The 14,247-nt window shown below is 36.1% G+C and overlaps 1 long non-coding RNA gene across 1 annotated transcript in view; it reads left to right on the top strand.

Annotated features, from left to right (window-relative positions):
* LOC114666290 (uncharacterized) overlaps nucleotides 1-13,854 on the top strand; it is a 29,652-nt gene extending 15,798 nt beyond the window's left edge. Inside the window, exon 3 of the long non-coding RNA XR_003718555.2 lies at nucleotides 13,585-13,854. This is a non-coding gene — a long non-coding RNA (uncharacterized LOC114666290). The remainder of the gene's footprint in view (nucleotides 1-13,584) is intronic.
* The last annotated feature ends 393 nt before the right edge of the window (nucleotides 13,855-14,247 follow it).

Below are 14,247 nucleotides of genomic sequence, written 5' to 3'. Positions count from 1 at the left end.
GTTAATTTTTCTGTGATGCACATTAAGCTTACTGGCCTATAGATGCTTGGATCTGTCCGGTCACTCTTTTTATACAATGGGATATTATCTGCCATTTTCTAGTCCTTCGGAATTTACCCAGTGTGTAGTGACTTCTTAAAAATATTTGTCAAGGGTTAATACAGTTCATGTACTGGCTTAAAAACTTCTTAAGAACTTGAGGGGAAATATTATCTGATCCTGGAGATTTGTTTGATTTAAGCCTATTTAATCTGAGCAGTACTTCTTTCTCTACAATTTCAAAATCAATCAGTACTTCCTTATTAGTCCCATTTACCGCTGGAAGTTTATCTACTTCCTCACGTGTGAAGACCTCAGAAAAATGCTTATTTAGAGCATCCGCTATTTCACTCTGTATTTTTTAATTCCCCTTTACTATTCCTGATGCACTTCACCTCCTCCTTGACTGTTCTTTTACTACTAAAATACTGAAAGAATCCCTTTGGGTCATCTTTTGCCTCATCTTCTATATTCCTCACCAGCTGTCTTTTAGCCTACCTAATATCCTTCTTAATGGTTACCCTCATGTTCTCATATGCTGTATGATTCATGATTTCTGTTTGAAATGACTATATTAGCTTAATGACTACAATATTTCTTTGTCTATTTTGTGTTTACGGTCTTACTGGCATCTGACCATTCTTTTAGAATAGCCCCTAAAATCTCTACCACTCAGTAATCAAAATGAGTCTGTCTGAACCACGTTTTGTTAGTTCAAAACAAACATGACAGTATCATCATCTGCAACTTTAAAGCATACAACTGCTTTCAGGGGTCTCTGTTGTCTCTTCCACTTCCTCCATGGATTCATAATCAATTCAATTATTTTCAGTTTTTCATATGACGTCTGTCTCAGTAACTGTTCTTAATAATACAGTAATTTAATGGTTAACAATTTTAGAGATATTTGAATGGAATTAAATGCATACCTTCTTTCTCCATTCAAAGTATGCTATCGTGATCTTCCATTACTTAGAATGTATTACAAGGACATTTTCACTGTGTTTGTACAGATTTTCTCAATGTACCCTGGCTTTTTCCTTAATCTAACAGACATGCATGTTAGAAGGTTACTGGAGATTAGTAAATGGACCCTAAAGATGTGAGCAAGTGTAATCTGTAATAAGTTGGCATCCTGGCTAGGGTTTTGTATATGATTTTGCTAGAATAGGTACCCTCTACCTAGGGACCCTGTAATGGAAAAGAAGTCCGAAAAAGAATGACTGGCAAAATGGAAAAGTCATATTTTCAAGCATTATATTTTGCCATTATTATTTTTTATGCATTATTCTAAGTGGTTTTAACCAACTAAGGATTATAATGGTGATTATTATTTTATTCTTTTTCATGTTTAATATGCTTTTAAATCAGTCATTCTCAGTTTGGTAAAGCATGTCCATACTGTAAGCTGTTTAAATGAAGAGGAAAATGTTAGTCTGGTTTGATTTATTATAAAAATGGAAAGTATAATGAGGTTGTTTTTAAGCTTTATTTATTTTAAAATGAATAGAGATAAGAGTAAAAGATTACCTCATTTTTAAAATACAGTGAGCTATGGATTTATCAATGCATACTGTAATCAAAACTTTAATCCTTTCAATATTTTTTAGAATGTGCAGTTTTCTTCCAGGTACACTATATTCAATGTAATGAACATGTCTTGTTTACCAGCTGTTTATTCCAGCTGTGCCTGAACAGTACAGTGTTTTCATCACTGTAGATAAGTAGGGTTGTCACTAATATGACTGGTCATGGTTTTCAGATACTAGGATAGGAGGTAACCTATTATATCAAAAGATAAAACAAAGAGGAGAAAAAGTTGTATAAATGATGCCTTTATTAATAAATTTTAAAAAAACTTAAGGAAGAGGCAATCTCAGGGAGAACTAAATATACAAAGAAACATAGGCACAAAATAAACCTCATGACCTATTGCTTCTAAAAATTCAGATCTCCTGGTGCCTTTGTTCTTGTAGATTTTGCTGCTGCCTTCTGGTTCCAGTTCATTGCCTGACCTTAATAAAGCTGGTCAAAAGTGTTTCAGTTCCTGAAGTAGTGTACCTGTCTCCTTTTATGTGTCACATGTGGAAATTAAGTTATGTGTATTTTATGTTTTATTATTGTTTAGGTTTATTTTGACTAATTATTCATCATGCTTTTGTTATTTTTTGAATTTATATGTGATTATGTATTAGTGTACTGTTTCTTTAAATGTGAGTATGGTCCATATTCTTTGTGAGCGGATGCTCAAGTGGCTAGGCCATTTGTCAAGCTCTGGTTGGGAACTGCATTCACCTAGTCCTATAAAAGCTATGGAGAGGGGCAGTTCAAGATATTTATTCGGAATTGTGAGCATTACTTTATCTTAGTTTTGATTTTCTGATTTGATTTACTTTGTCTAAGTATTCTGATTTCTGAATTGTGTTTTCTGGGACTTGTTCACGGTAGATTACCATTTAGGTGACCCCTTTAATGCATCTGATTACTCAGTGGAGCCTTTTCTGCGTTTTTAGGTGTGTTACAAATAAATCTTATTTTATAAAGATTATTTTTGTAGACCATCTTTCCATGCCAAGGTTTTATGGCTTCTTCTTCTCTTGGAAGGCACTTGGAATATATTGAGACATTTTAATTATTGTGAGGCTTAAATCTCCATTGGACTACAAGACCTGGAGTAGGCCTGTGGTGTTAAAAGCTTAACCCATTTGGAGTGAATACTAATCCATGCAGGCATAGGAGGCCTTGCCAGGCTTGTGAATGTTTTTGATGGCCTCACATCTTTTCTGCATAGATGGAGGCTTCAGTTCGTGACATAATGGAATTTTTGCAAGTTGTCTAGGTCAAAACTTTACTTCTAACTTTCAGATTTCACCATTTAAACATACACAAACTTTGCATCTTAAAATACTTTTAACATCTTAAAGGCAAAAAGAAAAATAATTAAATCATATTATCCAATACTGTCTATTTTTGATGAAGATAGGGAACAACCGTCCAACTAAAATATTATTTCAGGCATCAATCACACTTTATGAATAGGTACATTAAACAATTAGAAAAAGGCATCCTACAGGCCACTTTCTTTATTGAACAATGACGTCAAGATTTTGGTAAAGGCCTTGGGGGGGAAAAAGTCCTCCCATCTATAGTTTTACAAGATCAGATGGTATTTAATAATGGAAAGGAAGTACTATTAAACCTTTGGACATATTTTTTAATTTTGATTTGATTTACTTTGTTAATTCCCGATGGGAAAATATTTAATCAGTTTTTGCCACCTCTTACTAATTTAATTTATATTCAAGGATCCACCTATTGTATGTTATAGTATGTTACCATCTCCAGAGTCTATCCTTTCATCATTATTGAGGATAGACTATGAAGATGGGGAGAGCAATAGGAGAGCATCAAAAATCCAGAATTGTGCCCTTAGCTTCAGAGAATTTAGCTGTAACAAAATAATGAATAACAGGTCTGTAGCTGTCCTACTTATCTTGTGAAAGAATACCAATAACAGTCTTAGTAGAATATTTGTGTATTTTCAAAGGATGAAGACTACTAAGTCATAGCCCAGGCAGAAGCTGTAGATATTTTTTGCGCTCAAGACTAAAGCATAGAACTACAGTACTTATTCTGTCCAAGCCAGAGGTTTTTCAATTTAGTTTGCTAGAGGATTTTCTTCACACCATTTCTGTAAAAGAGGGGTGTCAGGGACCTCTGGAAATATGCTAATTCGCAGGGTTTAGCTAAAAGAAAGCCGAGTGCAGGAGTTACAGTCAGATGATTGGCGATTTGAGACTGTTGAATTCCAGTATTTTATATTTAATTAATGTAAAAAAACAACTGAAACAATAAATAAACAAACATGCTGCAGATAAAACCGATATGGCGATAAAAAGTCTGTCGTGAACAGGCAACCACTTCCAGTTCAGGGCGTGACTTCATTAAACTTTCTTACAATTTCATTAAAAAAATACTGACACTCCTTGCGGTCTCGTGCTCCATGATATCAAGTAAAATCTTATGACACAAATCTTTAGAAGGGTACATTGAATTTTTGAGCTAACCAAAAACAAATGTAGCCCCCAAATTCTCCTTTGAATTACTTATTTTACTATGAACGGCAGACATCATTTTCATAACATTTACATAATGAGACCAGCTTGAGCTTCTGATTTTATATTTTGCCCTTTTCTGTAGCTTTCTGTTACATAGTGAAATGCCCTTTATTCCAATTCAGTAGTGCCTTCATGTCTTTAGTTAATCTAAACTTATGGTTTGGAATTACCTCAACTTATTTGACCAGAATCATGGTGTCTTCTCAAAATTAGATGTAACTGCTGTATATCAGTTCATTATCAGCTCACTCGTCAAAAATGTTACATGTGTTGAAATTAAAACCACCTTGGAGGCACTGGATAGACTCCTTATAAGATATTTTGATTTGCGTAGCAAGTTTTTCTCTCTTACAGACTGTTATGTTCACAGCTATAATCTGCTGATCCCAACAGGGTTTTGTCTCTATTTTTATAAGCACCGTTATGTAAATATTACCATAATGTTAGTTAAAAGCTCTATAGTAGCAAATTTGGCATATATATATAGGCTAATATAAATTGTGTAACCATTATAAAATAAAATGTGGAATGTCAGGAGAGAGTGAGTGAGTTTTAGCTTCTGTGTCATCCTGGAGATGTTGTCAGCTGGGTCACTCATCACTGCTCTCAGATGAATAAACACAATTGCAAAAAAGGTTTCGGGAAAATCCCTTGGTATATAATTAGGGTGCATCAAAACAGACAGTGGCTCCCTCTTAGAGCACATACCTTTTGCAACCAACAACAATTTCTGCCAATGTTTGTTTACATAAAGGTATATACCTCTGTTTTGTGACTGCAGAGTATGAAATTCATCAATAGCCGACTCATCATCAGTTAACCAAGCACATACATAATTGAAGTTTGTACAAAATGTTTAGTTGAGACTGGCCATTTTCTGCATTTAACCTGTGGTGATTGATCAGAAGGACTGTCATCACCAAGCCAGATGAAGAGAAATCCAGTTTGCCAGACAGATATATAAAAAAAAAAACGTTTTCTGGACTTTTTAGCTCATCTACGACACCATCAGAATCAAACTAATTTGCAAGTATATGAACTTCTACAATCATTTGCTTATTTATTGCACAGATAATGCCATACAATCAAATAGTTTAATGCAGATATAGAAACCCAGGAATCTTATCGGATGGCACCTCTTTACAAAATGACATCTGTTTACTTTGTCTCCTACTGTATTGTTTTTTTTCATATAGAGTAACACTAACAGGTAGAATATTCTACTAATGAGCTAGCTCAAAATGAATGTTTTAGCCAAATTATTTGAAGAGGTTTTGTCAGTTATTTATTCTATTGCTGCAATTAAACCATTATAACATCTGTTTGCACTGCTAATTACTGAACCATTGGGATGTGAATTAAGTTATTCCCTCAGTTTAAACTACATATAGAAAAACACTGTGGAACAAGATAAGAGGCTGATTCTGACTTTATCCTTGGTTTTAATGGATTATTTATTGACATTATTTATTGGATTTTTAACTTTGGAATGATTTATTTGAAGACTTATACTGCACATTTCTTTGACAGCTGTTGTTTGAAGGTAAAAGCACTATACATTTTTGCCCCAACCTTTTTGTTTTTGTGTCCTCTTTGTCCTAGTCCATCTCGGTTGTTACTATCGATTTCTCGAGAGATAGAAGATGTCAAGGCTGTGGGCATCAGAGGCATCAAAGAGTTAGTAGCTATAGTGACTGAGATTAGAGAGTCTCAGCGTACAACTGTTGCCCTGGTGCTTAGTCACAACTTTATGGGAGAGTGGAAAAGAGAAAGCCACTGTTAAAAAAACACACACAACATATCAGCTAGAGTTTGCCACAAGTCACATGGGAGGCTCTGAAGTCAGCTGGAAGGAGATTCTATGTTCTGATAAAGACCAAAATTGAGTTTTTTGGCCCTCACTCTAGATGCCAGGTTTGACATAAGCCAAACACTTCATATTATCAAAAACAAACCCTCCCCTATATGAAGTATGGTGGTGGTAACATCATGCTTTGGGGGCATTTTTTATGCAGAGGGTCTTGGAAGGCTTGATATCTGCACCTTGGGAGAAGATTTGTTTTCCAGCAAAACAACGATTCCAAGAATAAAACCAAAGCAACACAGGAAAGGCTTAAAAATAACATTGTTTATGTCCTGGAGTGGCAGAGTCAGAATCCAGATCTCAATCTGATGGAGAATTTGTGGCTGCATTTGACAAAGGCTATTCACTCACGATCACAATGCAGAATGGGAAAATACTGCAGTATCTAGATGTGCAAAGCTGATAGAGACCTACAGTATGCACACAGACTGAAGGCTGTCATGGCTGGCAAAGGTACATTAACTAAATACTGACTTGAAGGAATAAATATTTATGTGATGCATTATTTTGTTTTGTATTTGTATTTAATTTAGACCATTCTCCAGAGATCTATCTTCACTTTGATATTTGGAGTCTTTTTCTATTGCTAAATGTCAAAAGGCAAAATTAAATCACTGTGAATTAATATTATAGGGAAATAAATTGAAATCTTCCAAGGGAGTGAATACTCTTTATAGGCACTGTAATTAAAAAACAAAACAAACATTGTTAATAAGTTTAAATTATTGTATTCTTCTAATTATTATGAAAAATGAATATTTAAAATACATTATTGTATTATTTTTGAACATACCTAATTCAACTATAGGCCTTGTCATGGGAATTTTTAAAGCACAGGACATAAGATAGTACACTGTACCATGCTGCAACTCTACCAGATCACAGTGATACACACACCCTCTCCTACTCATATTAGAACTATTTATGGAAGCATCACAAAACATTTATACCTTTTAGAACATTAGAAGGAGCCCAAAGAAAGTGCCAAAAAAAAGAAACCATTTGTTTAAATACAAAGCCTAACATTGCTCAAATTAGGACAAAAGTTTATAAATAACAGAGTATATTATTTTTTTTATTCTGCTAATGTCTGCTGGAGGTCCATCTAGTTTTGATTCCTGCTTTGTGTCAGGATCAATGTTGCGGCTGCTCTTTATATATACATAAATGATCTGGACAAGAATATAATCAATAAGCTTGTTAAGTTTGCATTGATACAAACTAGGCGAAAAGGCAGTTGATGTGGAATCAGCCAAATTATTATACAGGGACTTGGACAGCATACAGGTTTTGTGGGAGATTAAATTTTATGTAATTAAATGTGAAGTATCACATGTAGAAAGTAAAAATGTTAGCTTTCAGTACACAATGGGAGGTCTGAAACTTCAAAGTACACCTTAAGAAAGGGACGTAGCAGTCGTAGTGGTTTCATCATTAACTACATCCAGACAATCTACTGTATAGAAGCAGTCTAGAAGGTTAACGGGATGTTAGGTTATATTTCATCTGTGTAGTACATGTCAAGAGAGTAAGTTATGCTTAACTTATATAATACCCAAGTGAGGCCTCACCTGGAGTACTATGTACAGTTTTTCTCTCCATATTACAAAAAAGACATCACAACACTGGAGAAAGTCCAGGGGAGAGCAACTTGGCTGATCCCAGGACTAAGAGGTATGAAGTCGGAGGAGAGATTAAAGGAGAGAAAACTTTCCAGCTTAAATAAACAGATTAACAGGGGAAATGGCTAAAGTGTTTAAAATTATGAAAGAAATTAATACAGTCGATCCCAGTTGCACTTTAAACTAAACTCTGCAATGCGAACGTGTTAAGGGCAGATTTTGCACAACTGTTGTTAAGTTTTTCTTCATGCAGAGAACCATAGACACGTGGAATAAGTTACAATTTAGTGTCAAAGAGAGCAGGACTTTGGGGACATTCACATCTTGACTTGATGTTATTTTGGACAATTCTAGGTGAATAGAATAGACAGGCTCCTTGGGCTGAATGGCATATTCTTGTAAAGATTTTTCTAATTTTGTAAAGTGTACCTGTGAAGCTCCCTCTGCTTTCACACTCAAATCCAAACTGAAAATATATCTCATCTAATTACTTTTTAAAAAATATTTTAACTGTATCACAAATTCATCTTTTACCCCTTTACCAACCTCTGACATTGACTTCAATATCAAACGTGTGCTATATGCAGCAGTGCATTGCTTCATCTGCTGGCATCAACTAGAATAATTTTCTAAGCATGCTTTGTTATTGTTAAAAAGGTTTCTGGAAGGAAATTTGTAATTGTTTTGTAAGTAATTTTGTTCTCACCCTGAAAGGAAATAATTATTCATGAGTTAACTGATTGGTAGCAAAGCATGCACATAAAGGGAGATCAGAGTTGACCTGGCAAGATTTCAGAATCAAGTACATAATTTTAAATAATATAATCCACTTTTATAAAAGTTTTAGTGTCTGTGTCTGTCTGTGTGCCCATCCGGTTGCTATGTCTCTGTCATTCCAAAAGATGGCACATCACAAACAATTTTTAGGAATAAAGTGCATTGCATTTGTCATTCCAATAGATGGCACATCACAAACATTAACACTTCTTCTAGGAATCCCATACTAAATGGTATATGCATTGCATGGTACACTGAAAACGTTAATGCTGAAGTCTATGTTGATTGCTTACATTTCAACCTTTTTTAGACGGGTAAAAAAGACAGCTAGTCTTTCATATAAAGGAGGGATGGGCAAACTACACCCATTCCGCCCACCAGACTGTTTAATCTGGCCCACCAAATATTTACAAAATTGCCCTAAAGACCACATTCATTTCACCATTTTCCTGCAATACCTGGCGGATTCCACTAGTTGGCACACTGCTGCCTTTGCCAAAGGTGAGTCTGTCCTCACTCCTCACAGATATTCATTCTCCACTTTTGCCATTGCATTGACCCCTACTTTAACAATGAATGGACTTGTCTTATTTGGCATGCTAACTATTCTAGCAATCAGTCAATGCAGGAAAGGATGGCTACAGCTTAGAGGTTAGCGGCCAATTTACAGTCACAGCAAAATATTTTTTTCTGGCAAACTACTATTCAGGAATCAAGCACTAAGGCAAGTTATTTGCTGTTATTCAAATTAGCAAAAGCCAGCAAGTCTTTCTCTGAAGGGGAGTTTTTGAAAGAATACATGGTAGAGATAGCAAGTTTCTTGTGCCCAGAGAGCAAAAACAAATTATCACACAAAACAGTGACTCGCCATATAGAACTAATTGATGAAGACTTGGCCAGCCAGTTAAACACAAAAGCTGAGTCATTTAAGTGTAGGCTCTTTGTTTTTATTAGAGGGATTAATGACAATTTTGAGATCACGGAGAAGTTTTTGGCCATAGAGTCCATAAAGGGGTCAACACGAGGAGCAGACTTGTATGACAGGTTGTCTGATGTCATCGAGAGGCTGGAGCTACCGTGGTATAAACTTGTGAATGTCATCACAGATGGATCGCCAAACTTGACAGGAAAAAACGTCAGACTGCTGAAATGAATACAGCATAAAGTGAAAGAGGAAAACCCTGAGTTGGATGTAATTTTCCTATACTGCATAATCCACTAGGAAGCCCTGTGCAAGTCTGTATTGCAGCTTGATCATGTAATAAAGTTAGTCGTATAGCTTATTAACTTCATACGAGCAAAGGAACTTAACCATCATCAGTTTATTAAATTCCTTGAAGAAACTGAAGCTGATTACCATGACTTACTTTACTACTCTAATGCCTACTGGTTACATTTGGGGAAAGTACAGGTATGTCAGCAAGTGTGAGAGCTCAAAGGGGACATGCGCTCATTTTTGGAGTTAATTGGAAAATGCACTGATTTTCCTGAGCTGAGTGACACAGACTGACTTTGTGATTTTGCGTTCGCTGTGGACATACTGACACACATGAATGTGCTGAACACAAAGCTACAAGGGAAAGATCAATTTGTGCATGAAATTTATACAAATGTGAAAACCTTCAAAGCCAAACTAACTTTATTCTCAAGACAAATTTCAAACAACACATTCGTTCATTTCCCCACACTACCTCAACATGCAAAGAAATACAGCAAATCACTGGATGCGAATTCTGCCATCGATTCTCTGATTTTGAAACAACTGAGACTTCACTTCAGCTGGTGTCATGTCACCTGTCAGTGGACTCTGAAACAGCGCCACAGGAGTTATAATTGGAACTGACAGATCTTCAGTGTGACTCCGTCTTAAAGGAGAAGTTTAACTAGCTGAAACTGGATAAGTTTTATGCGTTACTAAATGAAGCAAAGTTTCCAAATATCCGGAAGATGGCACAGAAGATGCTGGTGTTGTTTGGCTCTTCCTATGTGTGTGAGCAGACGTTCAGCGTGATGAACATCAACAAAGCACGCCACAGACCCCAGTTAACTGACAAACACCTGAGATTAGTCCTGAGAATTGCCACAACTAAACTGACACCAACCCTCGATACGCTGGCAGGAAAAGGTGATCAACAACACTGTTCTCATTGAAATTGAATTATGTAGGCAGGTAATCTTTACCTTTTAGGTAGTAAGTGTCACATGTTATTTATTTTGGTTCCTTCACTACTAGACTGCCCCACCTGTCAAATTTTAAAACCCAATGTGGCCCTTGAGCCAAAATGTTTGCCCATCCCTGATATAAAGTCACTCTCAAATGCTTAAGAATACTTACCTATGCCACTTACCCCCACAAAAAAAGTGTGAACAGGGAGGTTTTCCAAAACCAGGTCTTTCATTATATTAAACCTTTACTAAAGCAATTCTCACAAACAGCTTGGTGTAAAAAAACTATTTTTTAACTCTCAGTGTATTAATATTAAGAATTTTCTTTATGCCTGCCCATCAGGATGCAATGAAAAACACAAATGAACAATCAATGTTTTCTGACAAGCTGTCCCAATGGGTTTACATATTTTAATTGTTGCATTTGTTTAAAATGTGTTGCTTAAACCTCACCTGTGAAAGTTTCTGTTCTAAAAATGGTGAATGACAGGAGAAGTGTTTTTTTTTCAGGGACATAAAAATAAATGCTTCATTGACTTATCGGTAGTGTCAGTTGCTGTCCATTGCCTTCAGCTCAAGCAGCTACTGAATGCCCTTCTTTTCCACTGTATAAGAAAAGATAAATAGGTCACTTTCAGTAATATCAGCACTAGGCCTATTTTTGGCATCAGATCCTTGGCTACAAACAGAAATACAAGTGAAAAACACAAAACAAAACCTGCTTTATATCTGTATTTGAATTTATTTTATCATTACAGTGGAGAATGTTGTGGAGCTAAAAATTCCAATGAACAAACGAAACTCCAGAACAGTTTTGTGACAGACGCTGGAGGCACGTGAATTCTTGTCAGCAGTTTGATTCCAATTTACTGGTTATCTTTGTTTTTCAGTCTATATACTGCACAAACAAAGCTGTTTCACATGTACATTGGGTAAATGAAAATAGCTTCCCATTCATTGCCAAAAGCCTCTTTTTATCATCACAGGATCGTGACGAGCCTATGTCAGCTGTATCGAGCATTAGGAAGGAACTAGCTCTGAATGGGACACCAGTCCATCACAGCAGATGAAATATCATGTCCACAACTGGAGGAAATAAAGCTAAAGAGACAGAATTCAGACTGGATCAGTGTGAGGTGCAGTCTATAAGAACAGACAAGTGTGGCCAAGCAGCTATATTAATAAGATCTTGAAACATCTAACAGACATCTGGAGAAGCTGGGTTGACATTTAAGGCTTGTTTATATGGTTAAGTTATAACAGTTCTGTTTCAATAAATTAAAATTTAAATTATCAAACCTGTGTAATAATATAAGAGGTTGCAGGAGGCCGGAGTCTATCCCACAAAAATTGGGTGCAAGGCAGCAACCAACCCCGCAGGGGATACCAGTCTATCAAGAGGCCTACTTGTGCATACACCCATATAGAGCCAATTTAATATCAGCAATCATCCTAACATGCATGTCTTTGGGTTGTGGGGGAAAACCCTCTCAGACAAGAGGAGAATGTGCAAACTCTGTACAGTGACTGAGTGTGAGATTTGAATCCAGAACAATGGATTATTGAAAAAGCATCACTAACCTCTGAGCCATCATGCTGCCCAAAATGTATAGGAATGATCATACATATTCAGTGGAGTTTATATTTTATGAAGTACACAATTAAAAAGTTTATTACACTATATTGATTGCACATTCATCCCTTATTGGACCTAATTAATCTTGTTTAGGGTTGTGACATCTGGAGCCCAGGGCATGTGCCAGTCTATTTTAGGGCACACACATTCAGAGATCCAAACTCTTTCATATTAGGCCAATATAGAGTTGAATTTTCACCTAACACGTATAACTTTGGGACATGAAGGAAAAATCTGAGCATCTGAAGGACACAGCGACAGTGTGCAAACTCTACACAGACACTTCTTATGGTAGACAAAAAATTCCAGTAGCCTGAATTGTAATCTGAAATGCTCCGTAGATTTCATAAAATATTGGATGCCTGTTTTAATATGATACAGAGCAAAAAGACACTATTTTAATTGCATTTATATAAAGTAAATATTTACTCATCCTTTGGCCTAACCCAGCTTTATTTACATGTGATAAGAAAACAACATTTTTTTATTTTTAAATAAATAAAACATCCAAACCTGTAATATCCTTTGATTTATCTCAATACAGAATGTCATAAAAGGGATGAAAGCAAGAAGTATGATACATGACCAGTGTAAATCATTGAGTTTGATGGCTCCCCTCCTGCTTTGGTGCAAATAAGGTGTAGGCAAAAGTACACCCAGGAACACAGAGGAAGGAATAGTAGACATAAACAGGAGGTGCAAATAAATTACAGGAGAGGAAGGAGGAGTGGATAAGGAGAACTGAAACCCCAGGGAGTGGAAGTATGCAAGAAAACAACTTTAAGTTGTGGATTAAAGTTCAAAGCCACCTGACTGATGTGCCAAACAAACAGCCATTGTTTGCACCTGATAAATTAACAGCAAAGTACTGGGGAGAACAATATTCCTGAAGGGGATACATACTGTGATCAGTGATCATGCAGAGCACCTCTGATGCATAGTAAGAGTACTCCCCATAAAGTGAAAAGTGATCCTTCTCAGTAAGCAGTTATGCCAGCAGTGCCCCACAAAGCAAGAGAAGTAAAGTCACATATGCTTTTGACTTGTCTAGCACAGCCAAACCATTGCATACAGTACTGTATATGAAGCTCACAAATTGCAGGCAGCAATCAGTTGTTCAGTGCCGACTCAAAAGCATCTGAAGTAAAAAGTCTTCCCAGTCAGTCCTGTAAATAATGATTTCGGGGGTTCACAAAAGTCAATAAAGATCTTCCACTTACAGGAGAAAACTCTGTGCTCTTCAAAAAAGTCCCCTTGCCTGGAACCTTCTCCTTAATATTCTCACAAACAATGAATCCCCAAGTACTGTCTCCCAGGTTCTTCAGGGAATGCTCTCATGCTTCTCTTTACTTTTCTTCACAGCAGGTAGTGACTGCAACTGAACACACAGGGAAGAGGAAAACAGCACAGAAAGAATCTCTTTTGGGCATTACCTTTAACCAGTTGGGACAAGCCACGCTGCATCATCTGGACTGAAACATATTAGCTCGTAAGCAGAGTCACTTTTATTTTTTGTTTGTTTTTTTTTTCTTTTCTCTTGTCTTTTATGGTGAGAATCAACTCCTTGCCCAGAACGGGGAATAATAAAATTCAAATCATTATCAAACATCATGATTTTATTATACAAAACATGAAAACTAGGGATGATCAAAGACAGAGCATGAAAGAAATGGATAGATCACCAGAAAACAAACCCTACCTGCCACAATGAGCCCAGTTAAAGCATCTGTTGTCAGATGTTATAGTAGCAGTAGTAATAATGGTAGTAGAACTGTTACATACATACATGCAGACATGGACACATTTGTTGGTATAATCACAGCTCATTTAAAAAGTGTTGTATACCTCCTGAAAAATGATTAAATGAAAAGAAGTCCCATTTATACAGGCATGCCTTTTATATGTCGAGTAAAGCAAAATAAATGTGGAAATAGATCTTTCTATAAAGATGTTCTAAAATGGTCTGGACACATTTGTTTGTACCCATAGAAAAAATAATAAATAATTGGATTAGAGTGATTTGTC

The sequence above is a fragment of the Erpetoichthys calabaricus genome, chromosome 15 (assembly GCF_900747795.2).
Source record: "Erpetoichthys calabaricus chromosome 15, fErpCal1.3, whole genome shotgun sequence".
NCBI classification, from domain to species: Eukaryota; Metazoa; Chordata; class Cladistia; order Polypteriformes; family Polypteridae; genus Erpetoichthys; species Erpetoichthys calabaricus.
Note: the sequence above shows the minus strand (reverse complement) of the source record. Positions and strands in the feature narration are given on the sequence as shown.